Genomic DNA, 22,832 nt, shown 5'->3' with positions numbered 1-22,832 from the left:
ATTTTATTTAGGTCGTTTTTTACACATTATTCAATAGTTGCTTGATATCAAACCGAGGTCTATTATATTATTAGACCATTTTATAAAATAGTTGAAACAGAGGTTAGGGGTGTTTGATTCGCGGAATGATTTGAAATTGGAATTTGAATTTGTATAGAATTAGAATTTTAAGAAATTAAAACCTATATAAAGAAGCAACAAGTTTGTGCATATGTTGATTGTACATATGGCTTTGGGAGTCTTTCAAAAAAAAAAGGAAATTTTCACTTTTCACCCTAAAGTTTTAATGTTTGACAATTTAAGTATAAACTTCTAATCTTTGTTTCCTTTTTAACCCTAAAGTTTAAATATTTGACAATTTACCCTAAAGTTTTATTCTTTGACAACTTAAGGTTAAATTTTTAATCTTTGTTTCCTTTTTAACCCTAAAGTTTTAATCTTTGACAATTTAAGTTTAAAGTTTTAATATTTGGTAATTTAACTCCTTTGATTAATTTGATTTTTTACTTCTAATTCAAAAGTTTTCATCTTTTGCGATTTAACCACTTTGATTTTTTTTACTTATGTGTTGTAATCTTGGCTTTGGGGGGTTTTTCAAAAAAAAAAAATGGTTATGCATATGGTTGCTGTAACCTTGACTTTAAGGGTTTTTCAAAAAAAAAAAAATTGATTTTTTTACTTTTCACCCAAAAGTGTTTTATAAATTACTTTTAATCCAAAATTATTTGTTTTTTTTACTTTTAACACAAAACTTTCTATCTTTTGCAATCTATCTTCACAACTTTTTTTACTTTCAACTTTGGTCCTTTATAGTTTTCATTTTCCGTAAAATTTTCGCTTTATGCTTCGTTCAAAATTTTGTGACTTAACACATCGCAACGTGCGTCTTTGGTTTAGCGTTTTTACGTTTCATTCTAAATTTTGCGAGTTAACACGACGTAACGTGCGTGTGTGGGTGAACGTTTTTACATCGTCTACTTTTTCCCGTTTGACAGGTTCAACATAACGTGCGCGTCCTAAATCGATTTAGTTATAACTAAAGAATCTCCGCCGCATTGCGGCGGGTCGTAATTCTAGTTGGATTTAAAATTTAAACATTCTAATTGAAATTGGAAATTGTTGGATTTGAAATCTCAATTTCATTTTTGTTGTGTTTGGTTATAAAATGAATTGGATCCATCACCCTGGCACCCACTACCACTAGTTCGGGTCGAAACGGTTCGCGTCGAAGCGGTTCGATTCGAAACAGTACTGGTCGAAACGGTTCGCGTCGAAACAGTTCGCATCGAAACGGTTCGATTTAAAACGGTTTGGGTCGAAACGGTTCGCGTCGAAACGGTACGAGTCGAAATGGTATGCGTCGAAATGGTTCGCGTCGAAACGGTTCGATTCGAAACGGTACGAGTCGAAACCGTTGGCGTCAAAACGTACGGGTCGATACCATTCGGATTGAAACCAGTATGGGTCAAAACGGTACGGGTTGAAACTGTCGAAGATTCGAATGAATTTTCCTTAATTCCTTCACATATAGGAAGGATTTTGAATTCCTTTAGTTAAAGGAATTTGAATTCATGCCCAATTCCAATTCCAATGTCAACTTAAGGGGCATGGTCCCAAATCTCGCACCAGCATGGTCGCGAGTAAGCATTACCCTTATCAAATACTCCCACTAGCAAGGACTTATCTGTGACCGTGCGGGCACGCGCGGACGCAGCGGTCAAATCTAATCTATTAAGTGATGAGAAGACTTACATTGTGTATGAAAATGGGTGTTGCACATAGTGATGCGGCTTAGCACCGCATCCTATGAACATTTTCGTCACGACAGGGATATTGATGAACAGTTACCAAGCATGGCGATGCGGCTCCGCACCGCATCCCATAAACGTCTACGTCAGACCAAGAAACACGGAAACAACCGCGATTACCGCAGGTAGCGATGCGGCTTGGCACCGCATCCTACTGACGATGCAAGTGGGATTGACACCTTGACTCAGGTAGCCAAAACAGCAAGTGGCACTGCCGACAGTCATCTGTCAGCCCATACGTAAAAACGACACTGGCGCACAGATTGACACCACAGTAGAACGTGCCATCACCACCTTAACCGACAAGCCTGACACACCTGCAAGGGCTGTACATTGTCAGTCTAGCCACTCAATTACCCTCCTTCACTACTCGGCTATAAATACACATCTCGGACCAGGTTTGAGGTATCGCTTATCAACTCTCTCACTACTACTATCACACACTTTGCTCTCAAGCAAATTAATGATTCTCACGCCGGAGAGTGATAACAAGGAGCACCACCCACCCCATCCTCCTTGTTACAAGTCACGGTGTGTTTTCCTTGTGCAGGTGACAGATCAGCGGACGATCCAGCTACCGATCCTCGGAAAGAAGGGATTAACCCTAATTGACGAGACCATTAAATTAACCTCCCTTGGTTAATTCCTGTTTCATCATCAACCAAACATATGAATATTGGAATTACATTCTAATTTCATCAAATTCTGTGAATCAAATATCTTAAGAGATAAAATTCAAATTCCAAATCATTTAAATTCCATTGAATTCATGTGAACCAAAACAATCTCTTAGTTGTTCTCGATATAAAGCCCAGGCCTATTACATATCATGCCAGTTGTATATACTATGATATCATCTAATCGATCTTCCCAAATTATATATTAACTCGTTTTAGTAGTTATCTAGACTTACTTACAAATGGTAAAAAAACCAAAACCAAAACCAATAAAAAAAAGACATAACATGTTTAAATATTCAAGTATTTTCAACTTCTACGTTATCATGGCAGGGAATAGTATCTCCCGTCATTGATTTAAATGGGTGGCCGGCCTTCCTCATTGAACCAACCAGTTTATTATTTTATAAACATTTTAAAATTACGTTTTTGCCCCTAATAGTGTTTCTATGCCATTGGTTCAAATGGGCGGAGTGCAATACCCATTGGACCAACAAATTTATTATTTTATACCCATTTTAAAATTACGTTGTTGCCCCCAGTTAAAAGTACGGTTATGCCCAAACATCAAAATACATTTACCCTTTTGCCCCGAGCTAAAAAATACGATTTCGCCCTCGGTAAAAAAATTACGCTTTTACCCTCAGCCAAAATTACGTTTTCGCTTTAGTTCAAAACAAAATTTTGTTTTCCCCCCGGCTCAAAATTACGATTTTACATCAGTTTATTATTTTATACCCACTTTAAAATTACGGTTTTGCCCCCACTTTAAAATTACGTCTTTGCCCACAGTTCAATATAAAATTATGCTTTTGCCCCTAGCTAAAATTTACGATTTTCCCCTCGGTTCAAAATTACGGTATCACCCTCAATTCAAAATTACGTTTTTGCCCACAGTGCAAAATAAAAATATTGTTTTTCCGTAGCTAAAAATTAAGATTTTACCTTCGGTAAAAAAATTTGATTTTTCCCCTAAGTAAAAATAAAAATGACTTTGCCCCAGCAAAAAATCGTGTCAACGAGCTAACTAACACTTTTTTTACTTTTTCTTTCTAGCAAAACTGTAGTACTAATTTTTTTTAATTGGTTGAGAATTATTCGGGTATCGCCCCACAACACGGACTTTCAGCTAGTTCGAAACAAAGACAAGTAGCCCAGATAAATGGGTGTGGGAGGCTGATCCATCAGGTTTATTCACGGTTCAGTCGTGCAAAAGAATACTAAACGCCTACACTGTACCGTATTTTCCGTTTAACTGGTGCAATTGGGTTCCAAAGAAAATAAATGTGTTTGGTTGGCGAGCTGAACAAGAGCGGCTGCCAACCTTGGTGGCTTTACACAAAAGAAAGATTCTCCACGGCTCAACAGCATGCCGTTTGTGTGGGGAGTGCGATGAAACGGCAGCTCACCTTTTCACTTCCTGCTATATTGCTACCTTGATATGGTGCAAAATAGGGGAGTGGTGTAATATCCCACCGCTTTTCGCGTTCACTTTTAAAGATCTCTTAATCATACACAAAAACTCGAGCACGAGCATGGCGAAACAAAAGGCGATCTATGCAGTAATTTTGATAACATGTTGGGTGATTTGGAGAAGCCGGAATGCTTTAATCTTCTCAGGTAAACGGGTCGAACCGGATCGACTGTTGGGAGAGATTAAATCCACGGCTTACTTATGGATAAAACACCGAGCGAAGAACTTGAAGGTGGAATGAGAACAATGGTGCACTTTTAATTTTTAAAATGTAATTTTTAATAAGTAGCATAGTTTCGGTGATGTTTGTTTGTTTGTTTCCAGTAGCCTGCTGGAACATTTTCTGTTGGGGTGATTGTTTTTGAATGAAATTTGCCTTCTTTAGATGAAAGTAGTTCCGATAAGGATTGGACCACTTTGCATTTATTGATTGAAAAGAGTTTTATATGATTCGGCGTACTAATTTAATTATGAGATACTTATTTTTGTTGGAATATTCCACTATAAATTATTGATGACTCATGTTTTCACCAAGATGAAAATAAGCATAACAATTGATGGTGCATGTGGTAAATAAGCGTGGACACTTTTGTCATAATTTTTCTTCACAACAATTCCTATTCCTAGGAAAAATATTCTAATACCCATAGAGTACATAATTTAAACTCTCACCTTTTTAAAAATGAAGCACACAACTTAATCATAAGATATATTTAAAAATGGATCTTAAACTATAAGATATATTAAAATTTTTACAAGTTGGGATTATTGAAGATAATTTTTAAAGTTGAGATTATTATTGGCCAATTGGTGAAACTTAGGATTATTAAAATCCAATAACCCTTTTAAAAATGAAGCACACAACTTAATCATCAGATATATTTAAAAAAGGACCTTAAATTTTTTTTCTTCACAAAATCGTCAATATCATTCCACACGAAAAAGGGCAATTACAAAGCAATAGCAGGTAGTCGGGCAACAAGTTACGCCGCCACCCCATTTTGAATAGAAAAACCAGTTCTACTAAATACAAAGTTTGAAACCTTTAACGACGAAGAATTACTATTAACGACTTTTTGAACCCGATTCAAAAGCCGCACAGCGTCAGGAGCGAGACCACCAAAGGTATCAAACGCAAACGGGACAAACACATGTTGATTCTCCAGGCAGGCTTTCTCATGTTTTGCCACTTTGCTTGCCTCTGCCTTGAGCACCGCTTGCCCTACGACAAAGCCCTTGTCCTTGAGCCCGACAAGGGGGGAGACTCCAGTTAGATCTACACAAGCGTGTTTCCCCCTTCCCATCCAAACACAAGGATGTCCGTCGGGCGTAAAGTGGACCTCCCCTCTAAGGGGTCAGTCAAGAAATTTACTTGAGCCTCCTTTTTGGCAGAGATCCCGGCCCGCTTAAGAACATCACATAACACATCTCTCACCCAATCATGCCGATATTTAAACCCCGGTAGCTCTTTACAGTGAATCGCGTGCTCGCCGAAAGAATCCAAACAGGCTTTGCAGCATACCGGACACTGCTCGTCAACTGGGAACAAAGGAATTATCAGCCGGTATCTAAGGATAGCACGGTATTCCACAGCCGACATGTGTTGCCCCAAGCCTTCAATAGGTGCGACAGACAGAAAATCCTGAGCATGTGGGGCACGTAGACATTCAAACACAGCTCTTTGCCGAGGGGATAAAACAAACTTCTCTTCAAACTGATCGGAGTGTCGCGCTCCGGTCAAAGATAATATTTATAAGCCCAAATTACCCTTAACAATGTGTTAGTGGTAGTAAGGGGTCGATCCACGAAGAGTATGTGGTTTGTGTATGGATTTGACTGAATTATAAAATCTTGTCACAATTATGAAGCTTGCCAGATATTTTTGTATTTTTGTTTAGAAGAAAGATGTGAATTTGGACTACTGAAATTGAATTACTTAATTAACAACTACTACTTAACGATTGCAAGAATTTCTGGATACGAGAACAATAATATTAAAGGGGAATCACACCCGGTTTCGGTAATTATTAACCTAGGATTTCTACAAGTTCTAGTTTCAACTCAAATGCATTTGATTAACGGATTTAGTGTACCGTGACTTAGGTGCTACTAACTATCAACGCCCCGAAGAACGGACAAAAAGACACTTTGTAATCAACACAAGTAAATCCTAACAATGACAATGTACAATTACATATCACCGTTTCGCAAAGTCATAACTTTTAACATCGCTCGACAATTCACGAATTCGTAACAAATGTAATACTATTGTCAAGAGTTTCAAAAACCAAATACAAATTGTCACGAAGTTAAAACAAGAACAATTCGAAACCCTAGAATTAACAACTACCTACACCGGAGTGAAACCGAGATGATTAGCCGCTCATGGTTGATGCAACTTGATCACCGGATGTTTGGAACGCGGATGAAGTCATCTCGAAGCTTGAACAATGGAGAATTGATGGATGTTGAAGGTTTGGTGAAGAATAATGGTGGAAAGATTGATGGTGATGGTTAGGGTTTGTATGGATTGGTGATTGTGGATGATTCGTTGTTCTTAATTCGGATTGATCATGTAGTGATAAATGGAATGGTAGGTGAATAGTTGGTGAATTAGGCTCCAAAGTCAAGATTCAAACTCCCCAAAAAGTGTAACTCCCGTAATCCATCAAAGAAACCCCCTAAAAATCGATCTTGGCACTCAATTTCATAAAATTCGCGTTTGTGGAAACCAAAGCCCGTCGCCGACGGGTCCCCAAAAATCGATATGCAGCCGACGGCTTAATTGACTGGATACGGGACTTTTTGCTTACGAGCATTTCCTGAGCCCGTCGGGGACGGCCTATGCCAGTCGCCGACGGCTTGCCCTATTATGTTTTTCCAATTTTCGCTTCTTGAGTTCCCGGTTGACCCATAACGCATCCCGGTGCTCCGGTTTTCGACCCGATGACCCATAAAGCTCCCGAAAATCTCCTTAAACTCCATCAAACCTGCACAACACATTATTGATTAAAAGTAGGCTATTCGAAACTAAAACTTACGTAAAAACGTTAAGTTAAACAATAACAAGCACCGGTTTATAACCACGCATCACATCCCCACACTTGTCTTTTGCTTGTCCTCAAGCAAATCTGTTTTTCACTTTCGCGTGGGTCGAACAACAAGTGCACATCCCATTCCCGAGACAGAGGTTAAGGTCTATTGTCATACAAAAGTTCAAACTCTTTACAAATTCCACATATTTACCGGCTAAGTGAATAATCACATATACTAATGGTTATCCAAGACTAACCCGCCCGTAAAACTAACAACTCATGCATATCCCTCACAATGTGCTCTCCACTCGGCTTAAAATTTGCTAATGTGTATAATGTATTAGCATTTCAACAATTAATCGCTCAAAACCGATTAGAACACGTACCCGCATAGGCTTGTAACTTAATCATTCTCCACCACCGAACACAAATACTAAGCACAAGTCAAAAGGTCTTTGAAGGGTTGTAACGGGGCTAGGCGAAGGGTAGGAAATAGGATATTTTTAAAGTGGCTAAAGTGATGAAAATTCGACTTTTTATTACAAAAGACTATTCTAAACAAAAGTAAACTATATAAAAAAAATCACTACAAGGCAACAACTTAAGCCTTTTATTCAACAACTACTAACACTTCTTTTTGTGTTTTTCACAAAGCTTTTTCAATCTTTTTCGCAATGTTTCTCTCTCTCTCTCTCTCTCTCTTTTTTTTTTTTGAAATCATAACAACTATACAAACGTAAGCTCCTATAATCGAATTTTCATCACACAGGTTTAAAAAGAGAAGGTTTAAGGTTTATGGGCTATAGGGTGGTCAAACGAAAGGTTTAGGCTCAACATGGGCGACTAGGGAGTTTGTTCGGGTAAGGATAGCAAAATGGTTTTAAGATAAAAGGTTTACCTAATGCCTTAATCATTCTCGTGCTTGTATTTGGTCTATAGTCTCAAACGTATCAAAAGTTGCAAGTTCTACAATACGCGACTAATGATCCACTCAAACAAAGAAACATGTAAATGTAAATTTATGATATATAAGTGGCTCAAACCTCACGTATAAGGGTATGATATGTGATATGCATAAATTGCTAGTTCCTTAGGCGAATTATTCCCAAATAACCACCCGCTAAATACCCGTTATGCTTATTAATTTGAACTTGACCATGACAAAAGACCAAATGGGTTGTGACATCCCTCGTTGACTTGGTTACTTGTGCTTTTGAGATTTCTTTGAAAACAAGACATTTTTGAATTTTTTTTTTAATTTTCCCCCATCCCCACACTTGAGGTAAACATTGTCCTCAATGTGTAGTGTTTAAATGAACGGGTCAAAATCGAAAATTTTTACTACTCCCCCATCCCCACACTTGAAGTACATATTGTCCTCAATGTGTAAGAACTAGAGTTTTAGAATTGCACAAGAGATGTGACACGACTAACCTTCCCAAATTTTCACCCCGGAAATTAAAATACACATTGCAATCCACTTATTCTAAACTACCAATCAAAGTAAAAAGAAACGCATGCACCTGATTTTTATCACTTGATGCTCATATCCTTCGTCTCTTCATAAAAATGGTTGTCCCGCAAACAGGTTGTACCTACAAATTCTAATCCTTGTGTAGAAGCATGCTTCTCACAACCATCAAAATTTGTTAGTACGTAGTTCTACCCTTTTTATGAACATATTACCAATCCATGCATTATTTTACTTTGATTTTTTATGTGGAAAAAATTTTACAACAACAACAAGCCTAACTCACTTTCGTAGGAATCACGGTTGCATTTAGCTTATGCAACAAGCCATTTTAAACCCCCCAATAGCTTGGGAGGACGAGAGGTCTCGTGAGGGTTATATAGGGAACACACCCACAAAGTTCATTTAACTAGACATAAATTAAATAAAAACAAAAAGAAATAACGGAACAAAATATACAACAACAACAACATAAAACATACCATACCTCTACCGCTGATATCGCTCGTTTGGATCCATTGGCGGGTTGGGTTGGTATGGATAACCAGTGAGGGCTTCGAACATCTCCCTATAGTTATCTAGGGGGCTTTGCTCCCCTTGAGGTGGCGGTTGGTACGGGATCGGAATGAAGCTAGACCCTACTGCTTCGGGCCAATGTGGAGTCGGGTCGGATGGGCCTTGCGGGTAGGGAAGATCGGGGTAATTTGTCCACCCCGAGTGCTCGGCGTACGGGAGGCCGGCTTGGTAGTCTCTTTGGTGCCGCTCCTGATCATGCAGCACTTTAGCGTTATTAATCGCCATTTGTTGAGAGACGTACAAAGCACTCCAACGGCGTCGGTTCAATTCTGTTTCTTCTTGTTGACGTGCTGCCGCTGCTTCTTCCCATGCCCGTCTTCAGGCAGCCTCATCCTCCTGCATTTTTGCCAACTGTTCCATGTGTGATCTTTGCATCGCTTGAAACAGTTCTTGTTCTTCCATAAACTTGTTCATTCTTTCCCTCTGGGCTTCTTGAGCTGCCCAATATTCTTGCATTGCGGATCCATGCGACCCTTCCCAAGCTTCTCTTCTTTGACTGTATTCCCGTCCTTCACCTATGCATGCGGAGACATTGTCATATATCTCCTGCTGCCCCCGATCAAAATTTTTATAGGAGGGCACCCGTCTTCTGGTCACAAAACCTGCCACCTCTGCGTTAATTTCCCTATGTGGCCGCATATATCGTTGCCGTGGTCTTTGTGTACCGGAGGGTTCAACTTCCTCCTCTTCTTCCCCCATTTCCTCATCTTCTTCCGCTACGGGTGGTGCTCCAGCAGTACGGATCTCATACTTGTTCCCCAAATCATCGGTCACAACGTACTTGTTTCCCGAGAACTTGACTTCGATCTTCCAATTCTTCCGCATGTACCCCAAATTAAACTCCTCCACCGGCTTAGAAACCCATAGTGATTCCGGGGGTAAACAATTTTGTTGCACAATCATGGCGCTAATGAGGCGTGCATACGGAATAAAACGCCTCTGGGATGACTCCCTGGTAGCCCATATGTTCATCATCACTATATGTCTCCACGACAGTGTTGGGGTCCCATACAGTAAGGCGTGCACCACCCTACAATCACTCACTCTCACTCCTCCACGATCACCAAACCTTGCCAAGATGTTCTCAACCGAGATCCCTTGAAGAATCTTTCCTTCAAGCGACATTTGCTTTCGTTTCATTTCTCCTCCTTGGTGGGTCGATAAGATAATATCTAACAGTTGCTCGAAATCGTTGTTGTTCAAATGATTATCCAAAAACTGCTCGATGGATGGGTAATCATAAGCTTGTACTCCCAAAGAGTCGAAACGAGCAATACGATTCATGGTCTCGAAAGACATTGTCATGCTCCCTCGAGTAGTCTTCCCCACCAACTTCCACTGTGAAGGAGATTCATTCTTGTTCACGAGCTTCAAGGTAGATAACCATTCACATACCTCCGATAAGTAAATCCTGGAGGTATTATCTTCGCACCAATCAAGAACGCTTTCCCATCCTAAACGCTCAAACATCTGCACAATCCCGATGTGACGAAATTCTTCTACGTTCACCACCCTTTCACAAATTACCCTTGTTGGAACTGAAGTATTCACCCCGTTCACCATCTTCCACTTCCACAACTTAGCCTCTAACTTCTTATCTTGATAATGGGACAACGGTTTGTTCTTCTCGTCATCCCAAATTTTAGCACTTTGGCTATCCCTGAACTTCGCCCACTCCCAATCTTGTCTAAATAATCTTGCATCATTCTCCTCTACGGAGCTTAGTTGCTCCCATTTCTTCGGTATTAAACCGGAAGAAGAACCAACCCCGGATGATGAAGCTTGGCCTGTAGTCTTTTGTCTCTTGCTTCCCGCCATAACTACAATCACAAACAAGCAAACATCAATATAAATTCAACCTTCATTAACTCCCAAACTTTGAACATGAGGTATGATGTTGACATTTAAATTAACAAGTGAATGTAAAATCGCCTCTTTAAACTTCCAAAGTCGCTCACTTTATCATAAACTTATTAATTTTCTACTTGTTAATCTTACAATCTCTTATAATTTCAACAAAAGTCAACATCACCTTCATGTTCAATCATGTTCATAACAGTGTAATCACTTCACTATGGTTATGACATACTCAAATTCCATTCAAAACAACTAATCTTACTCAAAATCATGCTAGCACAACATACATTGTCTAAACAACCTACTCTTAAACCAAAAAGTTTAAAATTTCGGAAGAAAAACACTAACATATGATAATCAAGCATAAATTTAAGAAGAATCCATACCTTTGTTGTTGTTAAACAAGAAGAACTAAGAAAAGATGGCAAATAAGCAACTTGATGAACACCCTTTCAGAAACCCTAAGTAACACGCCTAGAAATCTCGCACAATAGCAAGAATTGATGATAACCGTGTTGGGGGTTTTGTTCCTCTTGAAAAATTACCTAAGATGGACTCAAAAATCAGTTGGATTGATGGAGAATTGAGAAAGTTATGGTAGTTTGAAGGTTTCTAGGGTTTAGGGGAAAAGATGAGGAAGATGGAGTGATATGAGGGAGATATGGAGGTTAGGAGAGAGAAAGAGCAGGAGATTTGTGAGGTTGTGGTGAAAAGAGATTGGATGTAGGGTTAAAATCACGTTTTAGTGATGTTTGGATAGGTGAGAGGGTGTTTAAGTTCGACTTTTATGAAGAAAAAACAAGCTGATGCGGCTCACAAACGACAACCCGTCGCCGACGGGTGAGGGAAATGGTGCCTGGTGCCGACGGCTTAAGCACCTGGTTACGGGAAAAATTACTCGACGGACTTATCTGTTGCCCGTCCCGGACGGGACTACACCCGTCGCCGACGGGTTGTAGTTTACCCATTTTTTAATTTTTCAAACTTTTTTTTTAAACTAGGAAGAAAAATATGATTATTTAATAAAGGGACTATGTACATTAGAAATTCCTAAAAATTATTAAAAATGTTTTTGTGATTTTTTTATAAGTTAAAAAAAAACAAAACTTAAACATGGCATGGACGTCGTTAACGGCCCTACCACCCCCCAAAAAAAATCGTGTATTGTCCTCAATATACATAAACAAGTCTAAGAACATACCTTGTATCTTCATGACCCGTTCGTAATGTCTAGACTTCACACAATCAAGAAGGATTAGTAGGAATTGAAAACGATAATCCGGGAAACACACAAACAATTAAACAAATATACATAACTTTACACAAAGTGTTACCGGTCCTTTTCATTCGACCTCGTAAACCGGGAAACTTATCACGAAGCTTACCGATTCCTTGTTTGCATCCACTTTCTCGTTACCCTCGAGAAACGGTTTTAGCCGATGACCATTTACCGTTTGCCGCACCCCATCCTTCGGGTCCTCGATAGTAACATCACCCAATTGTCCGACCCGGGTGACAACATAGGGTCCCATCCATTTGCTTCGGAGCTTTCCGGGAAAGAATTTGAGCTTCGAATTGTAGAGCCACACCTTTTGACCCACTTCAAATTCTTTCTTCCTCAACTTGGCATCATGCGCTCTCTTCATTCCGTCCTTGTATTGAGATGCGTATTCATATGCCATCTCCCTTAGCTCCTCCAATTCACACAACTTGAGCTTCCGTTCCTTACCTGCATTATCATATTGCACATTAACCTCTTTAATAGCCCATAATGATTTGTGCACAAGTTCAACCGGTAAATGACAGTTTTTACCGTAGACCAACTGGTAAGGTGTAGTGCCTATGGGTGTCTTATGTGCCGTTCGGTAGGCCCATAAAGCATCGTTCAATTTAATTGACCAATCCTTACGGTCTGCCCGCACGGTCTTTTGCAAAATCTGTTTGATTTGCCTATTTGACACCTCAACTGCCCGCTTGTTTGCGGGTGATAGGGGGTAGCAATCCTATGGTCAACACCAAACCGTTTTAAGAGTTTGCCAAAAAGAAAATTTTTAAAATGAGATCCTCCATCACTTATGATGACACGAGGAATCCCAAACCTTGAGAAAATATTGGTTTGGACAAAGTTGCATACTACGGAATGGTCGTTTGTCTTGGTGGCTATTGCTTCGACCCATTTTGACACATAGTCAACGGCCACCAAGATATACAAATTGCCATAGGAGTTGGGGAATGGGCCCATGAAATCAATACCCCATACATCGAAAACATCGACTACAAGGGGGTTAGAATCATCAAGTAGAACATAGGTTATGTATAGTTTGTGTTAATTTGATGTTTAGAAGTAAAACCCATTAGTCATGGTGATGATGATGACTTAATCACCATCTATGTCCAATTCTTGTTGAAAGATTGATGAAATATCGGTGTATAACGAGTTATGGTTTGATGAATTGAATAAAATGTGATAATGATATGTTGGATGATTAATTGTGAATATTACATGATGGTGAGTAGAAGGATTTGATGAACTATGTATGAATGTAGAAGATTGATGCATGAAATAGTTGTACATTATGCTTAGATAGTGGTACGCACGCCAAGTGTTTGATGAAATGACTAAACGACGATATTATGTGAAAATGTATGCAAGTAGTGGATGAACATACATACAATGTGTAAATGATTAAATTGTTATTAAGCTTACCCAAGGAACATGTGTAAGATCGAATCCACGTGGAGGTTTTATTGATGTCTTGTTTGGGTAGAAATGTGCACTAGTATCTTTCATTGTTCACTCACATTGTATGGTACACACTATGTGTTTAGTCGACGGTTTAGTTGAGGTTACGAAATGAAATTGGCGTTAATGTATAGCAAGTAAGGATGGTAAAATCATGTTGGTTATGTACCCCAAATATGGTCGTCTAGTATGGGATCCCGAAAGCTTTAGTATATGTAGTATTGATAATATGTATGTGTGTGTATGTAATGGATTGATCATGTGGTTGTAAGCATATTACATCATGAATATGAAGTGTATATAATGCCATTGTTATAGCTTAATATGATGACACGGATATATGAGGTTAAGTCGAAAGTCCATAAGATGGGTCGTTGACTTTTGGAAGTCAAACCTTGCATAAGTAGTATGGCTAGACTCTTGTCAAATTTCAATGCTATAAAGCCATATGGTGCGTGTTTAACAATGTGTGTTATATGCAATTATGTAAGGAATTATACGAGTTGGAAGAGATGTGATGTTGGGTATATGTCTTATGTTTGTTAGACTTGACTAATGAAAGTTAGACTTGAACCATGCATTCGACATGATCATTAAGTGTACAATCATGCATACTAACAAGAATGTGATTGCGTGATGTGAAGGCATAAGGATCATGTGAAAATGGACTCAAGCAAGAAAGGCAAAAGGGTCAAAAGGAGGCAAGGGAACGGACGCAAAAAGGTAAGTGATTTCCGTAATCGCTTCTTAGTTGTTTATGTAAAGTTATGTGCTAGTTAGTTAAGTAAGTTAATTGAGGACCAATACGGATGTGTGGTATGAAACCAACGATTTCTGTTAAGTAGATGTAACGGGTCAAAATGCAGTCTTGATGTTAAAACGAAAGTGTTGATTGATGAAAACATGAACGGGTCGAATAAACCGTGAATGAATAATAAGCCGATAGCGCATAAGTTAAGAATTTCCTTAATCCGGATGTGGGATTTTGAGTCCATAGGGTAGAGAACCAATTTACAAGCATGTAGGAAGAAACGGGAGGTTAAACGGATAAACGGGTTGAAAGTTATGCAAGTTTTAGTGCGCGCGAACGATGAAACAACACAGCAGGAAAAACCAACTTTTGAGAGGCCGTCGCCGACGCCCACATGGGCCGTCGCCGACGCCCTCTGGAAATGTCAGTTTTGCTGACGGGTTATCTTGCTGTCTACGGAGGTTTGGGCTACGGGCAAATGCAAGGGCCGTCGCCGACGCCCCCTAGGGCCGTCGCCGACGCCCTTCCCATGTCCAAAAAGCTAAAAATTAGTTATTTACGTTATATATGCATCGCAGGCTTCGGTATATTATCCGTGGTTTATGGCAAGCCTTTTAAACATGATTTCGAGTGTTCCCTCGACACTTATAAGTTGCAAACTCAAGTCTAAGCACCATGAAATTCATGTATGGATATAAATGAGGTATGTAAGATCTTGGACGTGTACATATTAGTGTATGTACATATGTAGATGTGTATTTTATGTATATATGAAGATACGTATGTGTATATGAACGTATGTAGAGACGTAGTAATGTATGTGTGTGTATGCAGATATGTAATTGGTATATATGAAGGTATGTATGAGTATATGCATGTATGTAGAGATGTAGGAAGGTAAGTACGTATGTAGATGTGTATGTATACATGTAAAAATGTATGTGTGCATGATTTAGATACGTTGGGTAATATGTTATTAATAGTGTGCCTTGTGAATGATAAGTAATGCAGGTACATTATTGAAGCCTCACCAGAATATGGATACGCAGTTGAAATGCTTAAAATACAATGATAACGCAATAGGAAGTGTACGAGATGGAATCTTGTTTATGTATTGTGTACTAATGTGATGAATGTATGTGGTGAGTGCAGGTTGTACGGGTCACGGAGGATCATCAAGGAATAAAGATCGAGGACCGAGTCACATGAAGGATTGTACGGGGTTGTCTAAGGATGTAATTTGTTATACATAAGTTATGATTTATTCTATAATTCAGTCAGTTTGATGTATTCAATATAAAAGAGTTATCTTAAAAGTGAACTTTCAAGTAAGACATAAGGTTTATAATGAAAGAAATTTTATGTCATGAACTTCCGCTGCGACTTTTGTTAATTACGTGTTAGGGTCTTACAAGTTGGTATCAGAGCCCTGGTTTGAGCGAAATCAAGTATGAGGAGGCAAATACTTGAACTCAAACTTGTGTGCTCTTGTGACAAGAAACCCGTACAATCCAAGACTCGATCAAGATCTAAGGGTAGAAGCCAAGGTAAGTATGTGCTGATGTATGTATTGGAAGATAGCTAACAATATGTTATGTGTAAGGTAAGCATGGTTGCTTGGAAAGAATGATCTGTGGATGCGGTCTAGCACCGGCACCAAGGTATATAATATGACATATTGACCCAGGTACGTATATTTAATATATGTAGGTACATGTAATGGTAAAACCTATCAATGAAAGGCAGATTTTAAAATGGAAAATAATGATAAGAATGGTAATGAAGTTTTGGAAATGTTACACGTGCCGAAACCTAATTCTTCGGACATAAGGTGACAATTACACGAAGACACGAAACTAGTATGTGAATTGTGTACCTGGCCAGTACACGAGAAGCATATGACGTTCGTGAGACCGTGATAATTGCTACAGGTATGTCCGTTAGAATTAGGTAGTAGGTGGGCGTGAGGGTGAAAAGAAATGTAAGACTTTCAGGAATGAAAGTACGAATGAAATGTTAGAATCCGCGAGACGGATTCGAACATGAAAGAATTGAAAGCATGAATGATATGTTAGAATCCGCGAGACGGATTCTAAACATGAAAGAATTGAAAGCATGAATGATATGTTAGAATCCGCGAGACGGATTCGAAACATGAAAAAAAAAAAATTGAAAGCATGAATGATATGTTAGAATCTACGAGACGGATTCGAAACATGAAAGAAATGAAAGCATGAACTATAGGTTAGGAACCGCGTGGCGGGTTCGAAACATAATGAATGATAAGAATGGACAGATTCGAATATATAAGTAAATACAGACTAAGCAAGTAAATATTCTTTAAAAAGCGAATATTATCCAAGTTATGCCTTAAACTTGTATATATAGATATGTGTGAATGAATGTGTATATATATGTATGTATATAAGCGAATGTGATTTTATGTAAGAAGGGTTAAAGAGACGAACAAGTCATGCGGATCAAAGGGTAATCGCCATTCAAACCCGATATATTTAATGTTTTGATTTGTAAAGTTTTATACTTATAGGTGAGCATAATGTTTAGCACGTAAACCTAATTTGGATGAAAGAAAGAAATTTTGAACATGATATGTGTTAGATGTATTAGTAATCGACTCTTAGGAATCGTAATGAATGACGGGCTATAACCCGGACAACAATCTAAGTATGATGGGGAAGGGTGAGTTTTGGCAAGAATACCGAAATGAAGTAATGAATGTTTGAATGAAAGCTGCTAACCGCCGATTTCGTAGATGTTACTGGTAGAACTACGAATGTGATGGAACCAATTGAATTGGTGAAAGAATGCGCACGAGTGGAAGCCCATTACAAGGATGAATGGAACATAGCCTAGTATGGCTAGTACTCACAAAGAGGCGGATAGGTCTGGTTTACGGACCATTGAATTATGCAAAGAAATCGAGGTTAGTAAAATGTGTACTTCATGTTGGATAGGTGTGAATTGATAGGTTGATAAGGACCTACGAAATGACTGATAGGATATGTATGGTATGATATGGAATGTTAAAATTTTTTTTAACAACGGATGTAAGAAGAAAATATGTCATTAAAAAGTGGATTTCAAAAGTTTGAGGAGGAAATTTTGAGTGTCTAATGAACTCTGTACAATGAATTTGCATGACACATTTATTTATATAAATTATGTAATGCATGAAGCGAAAGCAATAGTAAAATGAAATGCATGAAATGATTTGAAGGCAACGTAAAGGTATGCAAGGTGTAGGTAATTGTAGAAAACATAGAATGATGTTAAATTAAGAGTTGGGCACGTAGTTGTGACTATGAAATAGTAGATTTGTTGCGATAACAAAACAATAGTTAAATATTATACAGTACATGAAGAGAATGCAATTTTAAGAAACGAGATGAAGGTATTAGATCCGTCATGAACGGATCATATGAATGTATGTATAACTACATGTTGAAGAAGCATGTATATTGACCCATTATTAACAGGATATTTGAAATTGAATCAAGTAAACAAAATGAAATATTGCACATGATATGCGAGTATTAGAATGATGAATGGACCATTAGCTATGAAGTGCGATAGAAGCTAGCACTATTTAGTGAAAGTGACATTAATAAGAACTCTCGGATGTGTTCTTGAAAAATGAAGGATAGTCATTGTGATGGGCTAGCGGCCGTGTCGAGGGGACGTAGAGGAGAGAAAGTTAGTGATTAATAAAGATAAGAAAGGTTTCGGGGACGAAACCTCTTTTAAGGAGGGTAGACTTGTAACGCCCCAAAATCCAAATGTCATATATTTGAAATATGTCCTTATGCGTTATATTACGAAATAAATAACTAGGCTATTCAACCTAGTTAAGTGCATGGTAAAAACTATTAAAGGAGAAAAGTAGTGCCAAAAATGTGATGGAAGTAAACTTGAGGGGTTAAAGTGGATGGGATGAAACTTGGTCACTAACTAATAGAAAGTATCAACACACACCACACACATTTTCGTGTGTGTGTGTTCTGGATCGTTCCAGAGCTCCCCAAGGGAGCCAAACCCTAACTCAACAATATTCATCAAATTGAAGGGTGAATTGAAGCTCAAATTATCAACCGAACGTGAATTAGTGATCACCAACACAAGGGGATCATAAGGTATGTCTCAAAACTAAGATTGGTGATCATGTATGAAGTGGGTTATGTTTTAATCCGTGAATTAGTATGAAATTGATGATGTATAAGGGTTAGAATCATCAAGTAGAACATAGGTTATGTATAGTTTGTGTTAATTTGATGTTTAGAAGTAAAACCCATTAGTCATGGTGATGATGATGACTTAATCACCATCTATGTCCAATTCTTGTTGAAAGATTGATGAAATATCGGTGTATAACGAGTTATGGTTTGATGAATTGAATAAAATGTGATAATGATATGTTGGATGATTAATTGTGAATACTACATGATGGTGAGTAGAAGGATTTGATGAACTATGTATGAATGTAGAAGATTGATGCATGAAATAGTTGTACATTATGCTTAGATAGTGGTACGCACGCCAAGTGTTTGATGAAATGACTAAACGACGATATTATGTGAAAATGTATGCAAGTAGTGGATGAACATACATACAATGTGTAAATGATTAAATTGTTATTAAGCTTACCCAAGGAACATGTGTAAGATCGAATCCACGTGGAGGTTTTATTGATGTCTTGTTTGGGTAGAAATGTGCACTAGTATCTTTCATTGTTCACTCACATTGTATGGTACACACTATGTGTTTAGTCGACGGTTTAGTTGAGGTTACGAAATGAAATTGGCGTTAATGTATAGCAAGTAAGGATGGTAAAATCATGTTGGTTATGTACCCCAAATATGGTCGTCTAGTATGGGATCCCGAAAGCTTTAGTATATGTAGTATTGATAATATGTATGTGTGTGTATGTAATGGATTGATCATGTGGTTGTAAGCATATTACATCATGAATATGAAGTGTATATAATGCCATTGTTATAGCTTAATATGATGACACGGATATATGAGGTTAAGTCGAAAGTCCATAAGATGGGTCGTTGACTTTTGGAAGTCAAACCTTGCATAAGTAGTATGGCTAGACTCTTGTCAAATTTCAATGCTATAAAGCCATATGGTGCGTGTTTAACAATGTGTGTTATATGCAATTATGTAAGGAATTATACGAGTTGGAAGAGATGTGATGTTGGGTATATGTCTTATGTTTGTTAGACTTGACTAATGAAAGTTAGACTTGAACCATGCATTCGACATGATCATTAAGTGTACAATCATGCATACTAACAAGAATGTGATTGCGTGATGTGAAGGCATAAGGATCATGTGAAAATGGACTCAAGCAAGAAAGGCAAAAGGGTCAAAAGGAGGCAAGGGAACGGACGCAAAAAGGTAAGTGATTTCCGTAATCGCTTCTTAGTTGTTTATGTAAAGTTATGTGCTAGTTAGTTAAGTAAGTTAATTGAGGACCAATACGGATGTGTGGTATGAAACCAACGATTTCTGTTAAGTAGATGTAACGGGTCAAAATGCAGTCTTGATGTTAAAACGAAAGTGTTGATTGATGAAAACATGAACGGGTCGAATAAACCGTGAATGAATAATAAGCCGATAGCGCATAAGTTAAGAATTTCCTTAATCCGGATGTGGGATTTTGAGTCCATAGGGTAGAGAACCAATTTACAAGCATGTAGGAAGAAACGGGAGGTTAAACGGATAAACGGGTTGAAAGTTATGCAAGTTTTAGTGCGCGCGAACGATGAAACAACACAGCAGGAAAAACCAACTTTTGAGAGGCCGTCGCCGACGCCCACATGGGCCGTCGCCGACGCCCTCTGGAAATGTCAGTTTTGCTGACGGGTTATCTTGCTGTCTACGGAGGTTTGGGCTACGGGCAAATGCAAGGGCCGTCGCCGACGCCCCCTAGGGCCGTCGCCGACGCCCTTCCCATGTCCAAAAAGCTAAAAATTAGTTATTTACGTTATATATGCATCGCAGGCTTCGGTATATTATCCGTGGTTTATGGCAAGCCTTTTAAACATGATTTCGAGTGTTCCCTCGACACTTATAAGTTGCAAACTCAAGTCTAAGCACCATGAAATTCATGTATGGATATAAATGAGGTATGTAAGATCTTGGACGTGTACATATTAGTGTATGTACATATGTAGATGTGTATTTTATGTATATATGAAGATACGTATGTGTATATGAACGTATGTAGAGACGTAGTAATGTATGTGTGTGTATGCAGATATGTAATTGGTATATATGAAGGTATGTATGAGTATATGCATGTATGTAGAGATGTAGGAAGGTAAGTACGTATGTAGATGTGTATGTATACATGTAAAAATGTATGTGTGCATGATTTAGATACGTTGGGTAATATGTTATTAATAGTGTGCCTTGTGAATGATAAGTAATGCAGGTACATTATTGAAGCCTCACCAGAATATGGATACGCAGTTGAAATGCTTAAAATACAATGATAACGCAATAGGAAGTGTACGAGATGGAATCTTGTTTATGTATTGTGTACTAATGTGATGAATGTATGTGGTGAGTGCAGGTTGTACGGGTCACGGAGGATCATCAAGGAATAAAGATCGAGGACCGAGTCACATGAAGGATTGTACGGGGTTGTCTAAGGATGTAATTTGTTATACATAAGTTATGATTTATTCTATAATTCAGTCAGTTTGATGTATTCAATATAAAAGAGTTATCTTAAAAGTGAACTTTCAAGTAAGACATAAGGTTTATAATGAAAGAAATTTTATGTCATGAACTTCCGCTGCGACTTTTGTTAATTACGTGTTAGGGTCTTACAAGTTGGTATCAGAGCCCTGGTTTGAGCGAAATCAAGTATGAGGAGGCAAATACTTGAACTCAAACTTGTGTGCTCTTGTGACAAGAAACCCGTACAATCCAAGACTCGATCAAGATCTAAGGGTAGAAGCCAAGGTAAGTATGTGCTGATGTATGTATTGGAAGATAGCTAACAATATGTTATGTGTAAGGTAAGCATGGTTGCTTGGAAAGAATGATCTGTGGATGCGGTCTAGCACCGGCACCAAGGTATATAATATGACATATTGACCCAGGTACGTATATTTAATATATGTAGGTACATGTAATGGTAAAACCTATCAATGAAAGGCAGATTTTAAAATGGAAAATAATGATAAGAATGGTAATGAAGTTTTGGAAATGTTACACGTGCCGAAACCTAATTCTTCGGACATAAGGTGACAATTACACGAAGACACGAAACTAGTATGTGAATTGTGTACCTGGCCAGTACACGAGAAGCATATGACGTTCGTGAGACCGTGATAATTGCTACAGGTATGTCCGTTAGAATTAGGTAGTAGGTGGGCGTGAGGGTGAAAAGAAATGTAAGACTTTCAGGAATGAAAGTACGAATGAAATGTTAGAATCCGCGAGACGGATTCGAACATGAAAGAATTGAAAGCATGAATGATATGTTAGAATCCGCGAGACGGATTCTAAACATGAAAGAATTGAAAGCATGAATGATATGTTAGAATCCGCGAGACGGATTCGAAACATGAAAAAAAAAATTGAAAGCATGAATGATATGTTAGAATCTACGAGACGGATTCGAAACATGAAAGAAATGAAAGCATGAACTATAGGTTAGGAACCGCGTGGCGGGTTCGAAACATAATGAATGATAAGAATGGACAGATTCGAATATATAAGTAAATACAGACTAAGCAAGTAAATATTCTTTAAAAAGCGAATATTATCCAAGTTATGCCTTAAACTTGTATATATAGATATGTGTGAATGAATGTGTATATATATGTATGTATATAAGCGAATGTGATTTTATGTAAGAAGGGTTAAAGAGACGAACAAGTCATGCGGATCAAAGGGTAATCGCCATTCAAACCCGATATATTTAATGTTTTGATTTGTAAAGTTTTATACTTATAGGTGAGCATAATGTTTAGCACGTAAACCTAATTTGGATGAAAGAAAGAAATTTTGAACATGATATGTGTTAGATGTATTAGTAATCGACTCTTAGGAATCGTAATGAATGACGGGCTATAACCCGGACAACAATCTAAGTATGATGGGGAAGGGTGAGTTTTGGCAAGAATACCGAAATGAAGTAATGAATGTTTGAATGAAAGCTGCTAACCGCCGATTTCGTAGATGTTACTGGTAGAACTACGAATGTGATGGAACCAATTGAATTGGTGAAAGAATGCGCACGAGTGGAAGCCCATTACAAGGATGAATGGAACATAGCCTAGTATGGCTAGTACTCACAAAGAGGCGGATAGGTCTGGTTTACGGACCATTGAATTATGCAAAGAAATCGAGGTTAGTAAAATGTGTACTTCATGTTGGATAGGTGTGAATTGATAGGTTG

The 22,832-nt window shown here is 38.2% G+C and overlaps 2 long non-coding RNA genes across 2 annotated transcripts; both read left to right on the top strand.

Annotated features, from left to right (window-relative positions):
• Positions 1 to 14,282: 14,282 nt before the first annotated feature.
• LOC110906303 lies at positions 14,283 to 15,759 on the top strand. The gene is made up of 2 exons (XR_002573812.2): positions 14,283 to 14,364; positions 15,545 to 15,759. It is a non-coding gene; the product is annotated as an uncharacterized LOC110906303 (long non-coding RNA).
• Positions 15,760 to 18,409: 2,650 nt separating this feature from the next.
• On the top strand, positions 18,410 to 21,208 carry LOC110906304. Its single transcript, XR_002573813.2, has 3 exons — positions 18,410 to 18,543; positions 19,735 to 19,813; positions 20,994 to 21,208. It is a non-coding gene; the product is annotated as an uncharacterized LOC110906304 (long non-coding RNA).
• Positions 21,209 to 22,832: the final 1,624 nt, after the last annotated feature.

Source organism: Helianthus annuus, chromosome 14 (assembly GCF_002127325.2).
Source record: "Helianthus annuus cultivar XRQ/B chromosome 14, HanXRQr2.0-SUNRISE, whole genome shotgun sequence".
Lineage (NCBI taxonomy): Eukaryota > Viridiplantae > Streptophyta > Magnoliopsida > Asterales > Asteraceae > Helianthus > Helianthus annuus.
Note: the sequence above shows the minus strand (reverse complement) of the source record. Positions and strands in the feature narration are given on the sequence as shown.